We start from the raw sequence: 11,881 nt of genomic DNA on the forward strand, positions 1-11,881 counted from the left end.
CTCGGCGCGAGCGCCCGCTCCCCGCGGAACGCGGCTCCCGGGCCGGCGCCAGCGCACAGCGACGCCTCTGGCGGGAGGCCGGCGGCGGGCGCGGTGCGGGGCGCTCCCGAGGCGCCGCGGGGCCCCGGCCCCGGCCCTCCGCTCGCTGGCCGTTTGCCGCACCCGGGGCCCGCTGACTCCTCGCTGCTCGGGGGTCACGGCCTTGGCCCGCCGGGCCCCCCGCCCGGCCCGCATCTTCCCGGGTCTCTTTGGTTCCCCAGGACACCGCCACGGCCTGGCGACGTCAGGGCGCGCAGGGCACGTGTGTCATGGAGGCTGCCGCGGATGACGCCGGGCTCGGAGGCAGAGATGTGGCTCTGTGACCTGAGTTTCTCCGAGCCATCACGGGGCGGATCCACTGAGGTTCACGTGCAGCCGGCAGTCCCACTCTTGGTGAAGCCAGAAGGACAACAAAAATGAACAACAAAAATTGACTTTCTCCTAGTAAACTGTGAACCGTCCCTTCTAAACAGCTACAGCATGGCAGCTTGTGTTCACAATTGGTTCTCAAGCTAAAATATTCTGAAGTATCTTCAAAAAGGGTCCAAGACAGATGGAATTCTATTCAGAAAAACATATGACTTTCATGTCATGCTACGTATTTGGGGTTGTATTGCAAATGTTGTTTCTCAAAAGTTCCCTTTGGTGCTGAGAATGCATTCGATTTTCTCAAAGAAACAATAATATAAGTTGCGTTTCTACGTAAGGCTACAAAAATACTTCTGTGCGTCTTGTACAGTCAGCTGGAGGTAAACGCTGTTTGCAGCTGCCCCACAGCCGGTATGGCACCACAGCCCTACTTACCTGGGTTTCAGAAAAGGTAAAAGCTGGTGCCTGCTTCATTGGATGCATTATAATTGGCCTAAATGAGTCGTGGCAATCTTATCCTCCTTCCTCAATGACTGGACTAGGGACGGGCATGTAATCCAGTTCTGGTCAGTGATATGGGAGGGGGCGTCCCATCTGCACGAAACACAAAGCCTCCAGAAAAGAGAGGCTTTATCCCCGCCCTCACTCCTTCTTTAAGATGCTGATGTGATAAACTGGTACCCGACACGACAGCAGCCATCTATGACGAAGTGACAAGCATGAGGAAAAGACCAGGATGCTAAGGGACGGAGGAGAAGAAGGACGGACATAGCTGAGTTGCTGAGTAACTGCCTGTCTCCAGACTGCTTGTTAAGTGAGCTGTAAATATCCTGTGCTAATTGTCTTGCGGTTATCACTTGCAGCTCAGCGCGTTGGGACTGAAACAAGTAGTTAGCATTCTTCTAGGTGGAAATTCATTCCGAGCTCCGGATACAAATACCTGGAGCATTTCATTCAGTTCCATAAGGTTTTGGTGTGTTCTAATGAGCCAGACACCCTACAAACACAGTAGATCACGAGGATGGCTCAGAGACTTGTCTTTGCCTTCCATGGTCTCACGAGGAGACAGACATGAAACTGATCCTAAAATTCATATGGAAATACAAGGGATCCAGAAGCCAAAACGATCTTGAGAAAGAAGAACAGAGTTGGCAGGACTTGCATTCCTCCATTCCAAGACTTACTACAGAGCTGTAGCAATTAAGACTGTGTGGTGTTGGCGTAAGGATAGACAGATTGATCGATGGGATAAAATCAAAAGTCCGGAAATAAACCTTTTCATCCACGGTCAATTGACTTTTTACAAAGGTGCCAAGACAATTCAATGGGGAAAGAACAGTCCTTGCTACAAATTGTGCTAGGACAATAGGATATCAACATGCAAAAGAATGAAGTTGGACCTCTCCCTCATGCTATATATAAAAATTAACTCAAAATGGATCTGATCTAAATAAATGTAAGAGCTAACAGGATAAAAATCCTGGAAGAAAACACAGGTACAGGGGCGCCTGGGTGGCGCAGTCGGTTAAGCGTCCGACTTCAGCCAGGTCACGATCTCGCGGTCCGTGAGTTCGAGCCCCGCGTCGGGCTCTGGGCTGATGGCTCGGAGCCTGGAGCCTGTTTCCGATTCTGTGTCTCCCTCTCTCTCTGCCCCTCCCCCGTTCATGCTCTGTCTCTCTCTGTCCCAAAAAAAAAAAAAAAAAAAAAAAAAAACGTTGAAAAAAAAAATTAAAAAAAAAAAAACACAGGTACAAATCTCTGTGACCTTGGATTAGGCGATGGTTTCTTAGATATACCCCAAAAGCACGAGCAACCAAAGGAAAAAAAAGATAAATTGGAGACCAGGTTAATGGTCATTTGTTAAAGCAGTAAGAAGAAACTAATATTGGTATTTAGGATGAGCACCTGTGATAAAAATTATCATAATTTTTTAAAGTTTATTGATTTATTTTGAGAGAGATCACAAGCAGGTGAGGGGCAGAGAGAGGAGGAGAGATAGAGAATCCTAAGCAGGCTCCACGCCGTCAGCATAAAGCCTGACGTGGGGCTCGAACTCACGAACTGTGAGATCATCATGTGAGCCAAAATCAAGAGTCAGACGCTTAACTGACCGAGCCCCAAGAAAGGTGGAGGTTAATTTGAGGTAAGGGTGGGGACAAATGGAGAATAACCCACATGATGGGTAAAAGGTTTATCAGGGTTTCTTCAGCTAGGTATAATAGAAACTCCAGTACAGGACCTTCGCCAAAATTGTTACAATTTTCCTTGTGACACTGGAAAACTAGAAGTAGGCAGTCCAGAATTAGTGTGTTGGCTTAATTGCCTCAACCCAAATGGGCACATGTCACTGCCGCTCACATCTGGTCACATGGCCTCAACCCAAGTGCAGGGAGGCTGGGAGACCTGTCTTCTCTTTCTCTGTTTCCCCATCCCTTCTTTTTTACTGCCAACGCCCGCTTTCCAAAATAGAAGCCAAAAACAAAACAAAACAAACAAAAACCCCGAGATACTCCCCTTTCCTCCCCGCCTTGGACCTAGGGCGTGGAATATGGTCATTCTTGACCAATGGGACTAAGGAGAAGTCTATGGAAGGTCTACTCAGAAATGTTTTCTCCACAATAAAAATAGACACTGAGAGGAAACGTTCCTCTTTGGTCAAATGTCGTTCTGTCCACACGCGGTGCTCAAAGTGAGGCAGCGGTCTTGGGGCCACGTGGGGACAGATTAACAAATGAACATTACGAGTCAGGAAGAGATGATGGGGCAGAGACCAGTGAGCGGGGGAAGAGGGGACTGAGTGTACTCCCTCCTCCTTTCCTGGGAGATGAGCCTCTGGATCACCCTCCCGATTAACATGACATGACAGTGAAGAACTGGCCAGGAGTAACCCGGAGGGGGACATCTGGCCAGCAGGCCTTAATGAACACCGGGCAGAGAGGAGAGAGGCAGGAGAGTTTCGGGTGGGGCAGAGGTGGAGGGACTGAATCCTTCGGTGCATAGAGTGTCCCTCAGGCTGTGGCTGGGTACCAGCTCTCCCGCAAATCAGATGGGAAAACGTGTACGCTCTCGGGTGGGAAACAAAGTTTCTAATAGTTCCGGCACTGAGGAAGACAGCCAGCCACTGGGGGATCCTTCTGGTCAGAGCTGATTTGGTGCCAAGAATGCTGGATGTGGGGTCTGTGTATGTCCAGCCAGGGCCGAGTTAGATCATCCACGATGCATTTATAGCGGCTAGTGTCATAAACATGTCGCTTGGTGTGATTTGGTATTCAGTATATCTCTCGGGGAGATCCTGGCGCTCCTCGTCGGCCAGGCTGCCAAGAGAAGGCAGTAGTTAGTAAAAACTCAACGCCCTCGTTCTCCAGTAGCCCCTGCTATGCTGGCGATTGCGTGAGTCTGTGATGAAACCCTGCCCCCTTTTCTGGGTGCTTCATTTATTAATGCATGTTTATTGCGGGGCCACTATGTGCTAAGCCACAGGCTGGACGCTCGAGATGCAATATTAAAGACTGCGAGCAAGGCCCTGCACGCATGGAGCTTACGGATTTTGGAGAGAGACGGACATCAAACAAGCGAAACAAAGATGAATGTGTATTACCTGCTGTGTTAGACGCTTGGAAGGAAAGGATTTGGAGCTAGGCAAGAATCTGACCTGGATAGCAGAGTCAAGGCCGTTAAGCTGAGGTGAGAAGGAGCCCAGGATGGAAGTCGGGGCACAGGCGGGGAGGAGAGCAGAGCAGGAGGCAGCCGGGGCCGTCGCTTGGTGTTTAGGAACTGCTTTGTTCCAAGGTGGGAAATGATCAGGAATGTGTCAGGGTAGACTGTCCGAAGAGTCTCCTGCTATAACACAACTCAATCCTGTATATGCCATAATTTGTATGACACTCCTGGGCTCGTGGGAAATAAAGGAAATGTCTACAGGAACGCAAAGGCGAGCCCAGGACTCATGGGAGCTCTTGACACGTGGAAAACTGTCCACCGTGGTTGCAGGTGCAGTCGGGGGGGCGGCGGGGGCACAGGGCCTGAGCATCCACAGCCCTGCTACACACATTGTTCGGCTTAAGGCTATCAAGGGCCCATGAGACGCCAGGCTCTGTGAGCAACATAGACAAGATCGCTGCTGTCACAGGCGGATGCCAGCCGACAGTCTTATCAGGGAGAAAGACAACAAACAGGGAATAGATGAATAATTTCAGATGGCGACAATATGAGGAAATTCAAAGGCAGCATATCGTGGGAAGGAGTTACCTACCAGGTGGTGAGCAGTGTGGGTGGGTAACTTTAGCTGGGGTGGTCTGGGAAGCCCCTGCCGAAAAGCTGACATTTCAGTTAAGAGCGGGAGTCCGCCATGTGAATTGGGGGGGAGGGGGGACGCGAGTGTAGAACTTTCCAGATCTAGAGACTTCTCTTTTCCCAAGCGTCTGCCCTAAGTCTAGACACTGATCCAAAAGCTTCTGAGAGAAAACAAAGCCCAGGACTGGGACGTGCCTGCCTTCACTGTCAAGACCTCCAGGCCGGGGTGCCCAAAGCACCCCAAGTATGAGAGGGAAGCGTATGTACAACCCCGAGCCCGTCTCACCTGGACGTGGACAGGAGAGGAATCACCCGCCGTGCGGTTTGGCCAGAGAGCAGAGGGGCTGTTTGTCGTCAGATATACAGCACGAAGCCAGAGAAAGGCACACACACCGTGCATGCTGCTCACCTGGGGTGGGACTGGGGCGCAGAGACAGCGAGAGATTATTAAATCTGTGCTGTTTCAGTGAGGTGTTAATTGTATCATTTCGGGAGAGAAATGTAATAAATATTAATTTTTAATTTGTACGGTGAAACAATGAGTGCAAATTCTCAATCAAAACATGCAAATAAATATTTCCCAGGCTCTCGAGGCCGAAGGGTCTAAATGGTCTAAAAAGGATCATTAGCCTTCGTGCCACGGCCACCTCCCTATTTTTATGGGGCAGAACTACAGCCATCTTAGTAACCAGCAGCGGATCGGTGAGACTTCTGCTCCTGGAGAGATTTCCAGCTGGCAAAACGAACAGCTGGTATTAGCCTGGGGACATTTTGGGACACGCTTAAGCACAATGTCTCATGCCATCTTCCAGGACGCCGCCTCCGTTTGCTTTTCTTTCGTTTTGTTAATGTTGAAGAGGATCTGTAAATAAAGAAATAAAAAGGGCCAGTAAATTCAAAACATTTTTTATTTATTTTTTTCTTTATTTTTTTAAATTTGTTTTTATTGCTTATTATTTTTGAGAGAGAGAGAGAGAAAGCGAGCAGGGAAGGGGCAGAGAGAGAGGGAGACACAGAATCGGAAGCAGGCTCCAGGCTCTGAGCGCCCAGGACAGAGCCTGACGTGGGGCTCGAACCCACAGACCGTGAGATCATGACCTGGGCCGTAGGCAGCCGCCCAACCGACTGAGCCACCCAGGCGCCCCTCAAAACATTTTTTAAATGTCATGTCATGTCATTGAAATGGTGTCTTAATGTGACCACGCCTGCTATGTATTTGTCATCCCAAAACTCGAGTCCATGGCCTCAATAATGCTTTAGAGCAGTGCTTTCCAAATGTTAGTGTGCATTTGAACCACAGGGGATGGTTATTTAAAAAAAACAGATTCTGGGGGCACCTGGGTGGCTGAGTCAGTTGAGCATCCGACTCTTGATTTTGGCTCAGGTCACGATCCCAGGGTCATGGGATCCGGCCCCTCATCAGGCTCCGTGATGAGCATAGAGCCTGCCTAAGATTCTCTCCCCCTCTGTCCCTCCCCCACCCACACTCTCGCTCTCTCATAAATAAATGAATAAATAAAATTAATCTTAAAAATACAGATTCTGATACAGTAGGTTTGGGGAGGGGGCCTCTGATTGGCCACTTCTAATTCCCAGGCGATGCCCGTGCTGCTGTTCAGGGATCGTACTTAGACCCACCAGATGAATGGAGAGGCAGAACAATTTAAACATGTTTACTCACCTCTGAAGGCCAGGGTGAGATACTTTTTGTCATTGAGATATAATTCACCTACTGTAAGATTCACAGTTTTAAAGTATACGATCCAATGGTTTTTATTATATTCACAAGAGTTGCACAACCATCACCAGAATGAACTCTAGAACATTTTCATCACCTCCGGGGCAGGGGGGAGGAACCAACCCATACCCACATCCGTTCGGAGTTATTCCCCATTCCCCCGGTGCTCTCGCAGCCCCTAGCAAACACTAGCCTATTCTCTGTTTCCACAGACTTGTCTATTCTGGATGTTTCGTGTAAGTTGAATCATCATCATGTTGTCTTTTGTGTTGGCTTCTTTCATTTAGCACCATGTTTTCAAGGTGTATCCACGTTGAAGCATCATCTGAATAATATTCCCTTGTATGGATATGCTACAGTTTATCCACTGGTGGACATTTGGATGGCTTTCACCTTTTTGCTGTCATTTATGATACCTTGGCATTCTTCAGTCATTCAAATATTCTTATTTTTTTTAAGTTTATTTACTTAGAGAGAGAGACAGAGAGAGCATGAGCAGGGGAGGGGCAGAAGGAGAGGGAGAGCGAGAATCCCAAGCAGGCTCCACACTGTCAGCACAGAGCCCAACACAGGGTACAATCTCACGAACCGTGAGATCATGACCTGAGCTGAAGTCGGACCCTCTGACTGAGCCCCACAGGTACCCCAGTCATGTGAATATTCTGGTGCCACACTCCCTGGTTCATCCAAGAGGAGTTACTGTTGTCCGGCCTAGAGTGCTTTCAGCAGAGTTGAGGGCTGTAGTGGGGCAGGGTGGTGGGGGTCTCAGAAGAGGCCCAGCGAAGCCATTAGCCTTTAGAGGGTTTAGTACAATTTGGTCAGGTGGTCTGAGAGCACAGATATCACCATTTAAAAAAATAATTTATTTTGAAATTTCAAATTTATACAAGTTGCAACAAGAAAGACCTTGGGGCGCCTGGGGGGCTTAGTCGATTAAACGTCCGACTTCAGCTCAGGTCACGATCTTACGGTTCGTGAGTTCGAGCCCCGCGCCAGGCTCCGTGCTGACAGCTCAGAGCCTGGAGCCTGCTCCAGTTTCTGGGTCTCCCTCACTCTCTGCCCCTCCCCTACTTGCGCTCCGTCTCTCTCTCAAAAATAAACATTTAAAAATATTTTTAAAAAAGAATACAAAGATCTCCCGTATCCCCAGTCGTTAGTTGTATTTATGCACCCCCCCCGCCCCATGTGGATACTCACTGTTACTATTCTTTATTTGGGGTCAAGTTGTAGACTTGATGCCCCTCTTTCCTCAGCGTGACCCCGCCACCCTGGACTCTTCCCTGCGTAACCACACCACAACCACCCCTATCAGGAAATCAACACTTTACAACACTGGCATCCCGTCATTACACCCCATTCCGACTTCTCCTTTTGTCCCAACGGGGTCCTGACATTTCTGGTCCAAGATGTCATCCAGGATCACACGATGTCTCTCTTTTTCATCTCCTGCAGGAGCAGCTCCTTGGTCTCTTGTTACTTTCACTCTTGACAGCTGTAAAGAATCTCCCTTCTGTAGATTCTCCTCAACTTGGGTCTTCTCAATGTTTCCTCATGTCCAGACCCAGGCCGCGTATCCTTGGCAGGCGTAGCACCAGAACGAAGCGGTGTTCTCGGTGCTTCACCCCAGGGGCACGTGAGGTCTACCTGCCCCACTGGTGATGTGAATCTTGATCACCTGGTCATGCCAGTGTCTGGCAGTTTTCTTCGCCATAAAGGAATCCTTTCTCCCTTTGTAGCTGATAAATATTTTGTGGGGGGATAACCCAGGATTATGGCACTATCTCCTACTTTTGTATGCTGGAGTATCATGGCTTGTAGACCCCCTCAAGAAATAGAGATAGGGGCACCTGGGTGGCTCAGTCAGTTAAGCGTCCGATTTCAGTTCAGGTCATGATCTCGCATTTCACGAGTTCAAGCCCCACTGTCAGCTCAGAGCCTGGAGCCCGCTTCAGATTCTGTGTCTCCCTCTCTCTCTGCCCCTCCTCTGCTTGCATTCTGTCTCTCTCTGCCTCTCAAAAATAAATATTGAAAAAAACAAAAGCACCTTCTCCATGAAATCTGTTCTGGTCATTGAACTTGAAGGTGACCTCTGGAAAAAAAAACAACAACAAAGAAACAGAGCTGGAAAATATATGTTCCTATTTACCTACTCACATATGTTAAACACATCCTATTTATCTTTTATCTTTATCTCTAGATAGATACATAGATAAATTTAAAACGTGTTCAAATAAGAAAGGGGGAAAAAAAACCCCCACACATTTACACCAACCTCTGATTCCAGTACAGCACCTCTAGGTTTTTTTTTCCTAGCCTTCTCTTTCCATGTTACAAATCCCTTCTCAACTGTGGGAAACCTTGGTCACCATTATCATCAGTAAGCGTATTTACTTATTTGCCTCGTCCTTCTGTTTGTAACCAACCTTCACATGCGCTGGCTGCATGCTTGGGCCTCCAGCCTTCACATTAGCTATCGTTGCTGATGAATCCCTCTCACCGATATGTTGTCTTGTCCCAAAGCGGTCATCTTGGCAATGGCCTTATGGCCACTACTCCTTTCATGTCACTAACACCTGACACATCACAGCAGCGAATACATTTCTTTCATTGAGGTACCATCTGAGCTCACCGCCAGCAACAATTTTAACAATCGTACTGCCACATTGTACCAGGGACAATTGGTGTGCCACCGGGCGTCAGTGACGGTGTCCTCCTTGCCAGTCAGGTAGCAGGTGAAGCCACGCCCAAATCCTATCCTACTGTCCATTTTTTTGGACCACCCTGCTTCTGGCACCAGCTCTCACTCTCTGTGACACCCATTGGCCTGCAGGAATTTTGTTAGGGGTGCAGTCATGGAAGGGAAGGAAGCAGGATTGGGCAGAAGGGGAGGCCGAATTGCCCTTCACGCATCTCTCTTCGGCTGAGACCGTCCGCAAAAAGACCACAGCACTTCCAGCAGCTGGGGTAATAAGGAAGTTCTTTTTTTTTTTCCCCCTAGAGGGGCATCTGGACAGCACAGCACAAGGTCAGCCACAAAATCATCCAGGCTGTTCTGTAACGACCGGTAGGCACTTTGTGCTTTGTCTATAGGTCGATTCTCAAATCTGAAAATCAACGAGCATGTGTTTATTATTGGATTTCTGTGAATAGCATTTCTTGCAGGGCTAGAGGTCAAGAGGATTACCGATTACGTTTTCTTTCTTAAACTTTTGTTTCCCTCTGTCATTTTTAGTTGCTTTGAGTGCATCTTTGAAGAAATATACTGTCCACTGTTTCTAACCTCTTCACCCAGTCCACTATCTATTTTTTCTGGAGATCTCTGTCCCAGGACCCTGTCTATACCCTTGATTTGGATGAGCTGTAAGCCCCGTCTTGCTGGACATTTGTCCCCGTGGGGCTTCCCTCTCCTGCTTTCTTCTGCTACATTCTGTGTTTAAAACCTTTCTTAGTTTTGGGGCGCCTGGGTGGCTCGGGGCGGTTGAGCGTCTGACTTCAGCTCAGGTCATGAGCTCATGGTTCGTGAGTTCCAACCCCACATCAGGCTCGCTTCTGTCAGCATGGAGCCCACTTCAGAGCCTCTGTCCCCCTCTCTCTGCCCCTCCCCTGCTTGTCCGCGTTCTGTCTCTCTCTCAAAAGTACATAAACATTAGGAAAAATAAAAACACCTTTCTTAGTTTATGCCCTGGTTTTACTGGGGCAAATTTTTTGAATCTGAAAAATGTCTCATTCCACCCTTCCATTTGCTTCATAGTTTGGCTGGATATAGAATTTTGGATGGAAAATATATATATTTTTTTCATCAGGAATTTAGAGACATTGTTTCTTTGTCTGCTTGAAACGGATTCTGAACCACTCAACACCCGTTCCAGGTACTGGTCTTGGTGCTGGAGATACCATGCAGAAGGAGACAAACTCCCTGCTCTTAGAGAGGAGACAGATAATAAACAAAAGCAAGACCAAAAAATAACATTTTGGTAATGATTAGTGCTATGAAGGATGTAGCCAAGGCTAAGGGTGTAAATGCTGATCGTGACTTATTTTAGATATGCTGGGCAAGGACATCTTCTCTGAGGTGACATTTGAGATGAGACTTGAATCGTGAGAAGGACTGAGTCACGTGAAGATACAGGGAAATTGTATTCTGGTCAGAGGCAACGGCAAAGAGAAGTCTGTGAGGATTCAAGGAGTCTGGCATATTGGAAACTTCAGGAAACTTCAGCACGGGTAGCTGGAGTGTGGTATCCAAGGGAGACAGTTCTGGAAAAATGAGTTTGGTTCTGATTCTCATTATTGATAAGTGACCTGTAATCTGTTTCTAGAAATACTTAAGACTGGTGGTGGATCGGAGATGGCCATGAATTCTTTGAAGCTCCTCCCACTGAGAGAGGGGATTTACGTCTTTCTCCCCTTTAATGTGGGCCCCACGACCATCTGACCAATAGGATACAGGAGTGACACAGGGCCAGTTTCTGGATCCAAGCCTTAAGAGATTGGCAGCTTCCACATTCTGTTTAGCGGAACATTTACTCTTGGAACCTATCCTCTGTACTATGAGGAAGCCCAAGACACACGGAGAGGCCATGTGTAGGTCACGGGCGAGCTACCAGCCAAAGCTTGTGTCACCTGCCAGCCATGTGAGTGAGTCTTTTGGGCGTCCAACCCCCCGAGCCTTCAGATGGCTCCAGTTCTAGCTCTCGTCTGACGACAGTTTCGTGAGAGCCCTCCCTCAACATAAGAACTACTTAGCAGAGCCCAAGAAACACGCAGACCCATGAGGGATTTGTAAGATACTGTGCCAGGCACCTACTGGGCCCTTTCTATCTGGAGATTCACCTGCTTCAACTGTGGGAAATAGTCTTACATTCATTCCTTGATAATTTCTTCTTTCCGCTTTTCTGTTTCATGTCTGCATCTCCGTTAATGAGATGCGGGACCTCATGGATTGATTCTCTAAGCCTGTCATATTTTTTTCCTATTTTAAATCTTTCTTTCATTCTATTTCGGGACATGTTTTTTTGTTTGTTTGTTTGTCTGCCTTCGACCTGCTATTGAATTTTTTATTTCGGACTGTGTGGGAGGTTTGGGTTTTGTTTGATTTTGCTTTCGTCTGGTTGACGGGCATCAGGGGGATCGGACACGGTGAAAACCCAGGCTCTGCTTATACCAACTTTTAATTTTCAAATTTTGAACCCCAGTTCCTTTCCCTCCGTTGTTCCTGGTGTTTCAGAGCCTCTCCTGGGTCTACAGTGCAGACTGGGTCTTGTTCGGGTCGAAGCCCCACCACTCTCTCTTACCCCAACTCTAGGCGGTGGACTGATACGTCCATTACCAGACCTCAGTCCTCTTTCCGATGTCCACAAACATGGAGCAGTCTCTTGACTGATGTTCCGTCCCAGTTCGCTTCATTAGGGTCCCAACAAAAATAAATTCCTTTGCTATCAC

The 11,881-nt window shown here is 48.1% G+C and overlaps 1 long non-coding RNA gene across 1 annotated transcript; it reads left to right on the forward strand.

Moving 5' to 3' along the window:
* The first annotated feature begins 62 nt into the window (after positions 1–62).
* Positions 63–5,602, forward strand: LOC125933018 (uncharacterized). Its single transcript, XR_007460837.1, has 2 exons — positions 63–1,904; positions 2,157–5,602. It is a non-coding gene; the product is annotated as an uncharacterized LOC125933018 (long non-coding RNA).
* Positions 5,603–11,881: the final 6,279 nt, after the last annotated feature.

Source organism: Panthera uncia, chromosome D2 (genome assembly GCF_023721935.1).
Source record: "Panthera uncia isolate 11264 chromosome D2, Puncia_PCG_1.0, whole genome shotgun sequence".
NCBI lineage: Eukaryota > Metazoa > Chordata > Mammalia > Carnivora > Felidae > Panthera > Panthera uncia.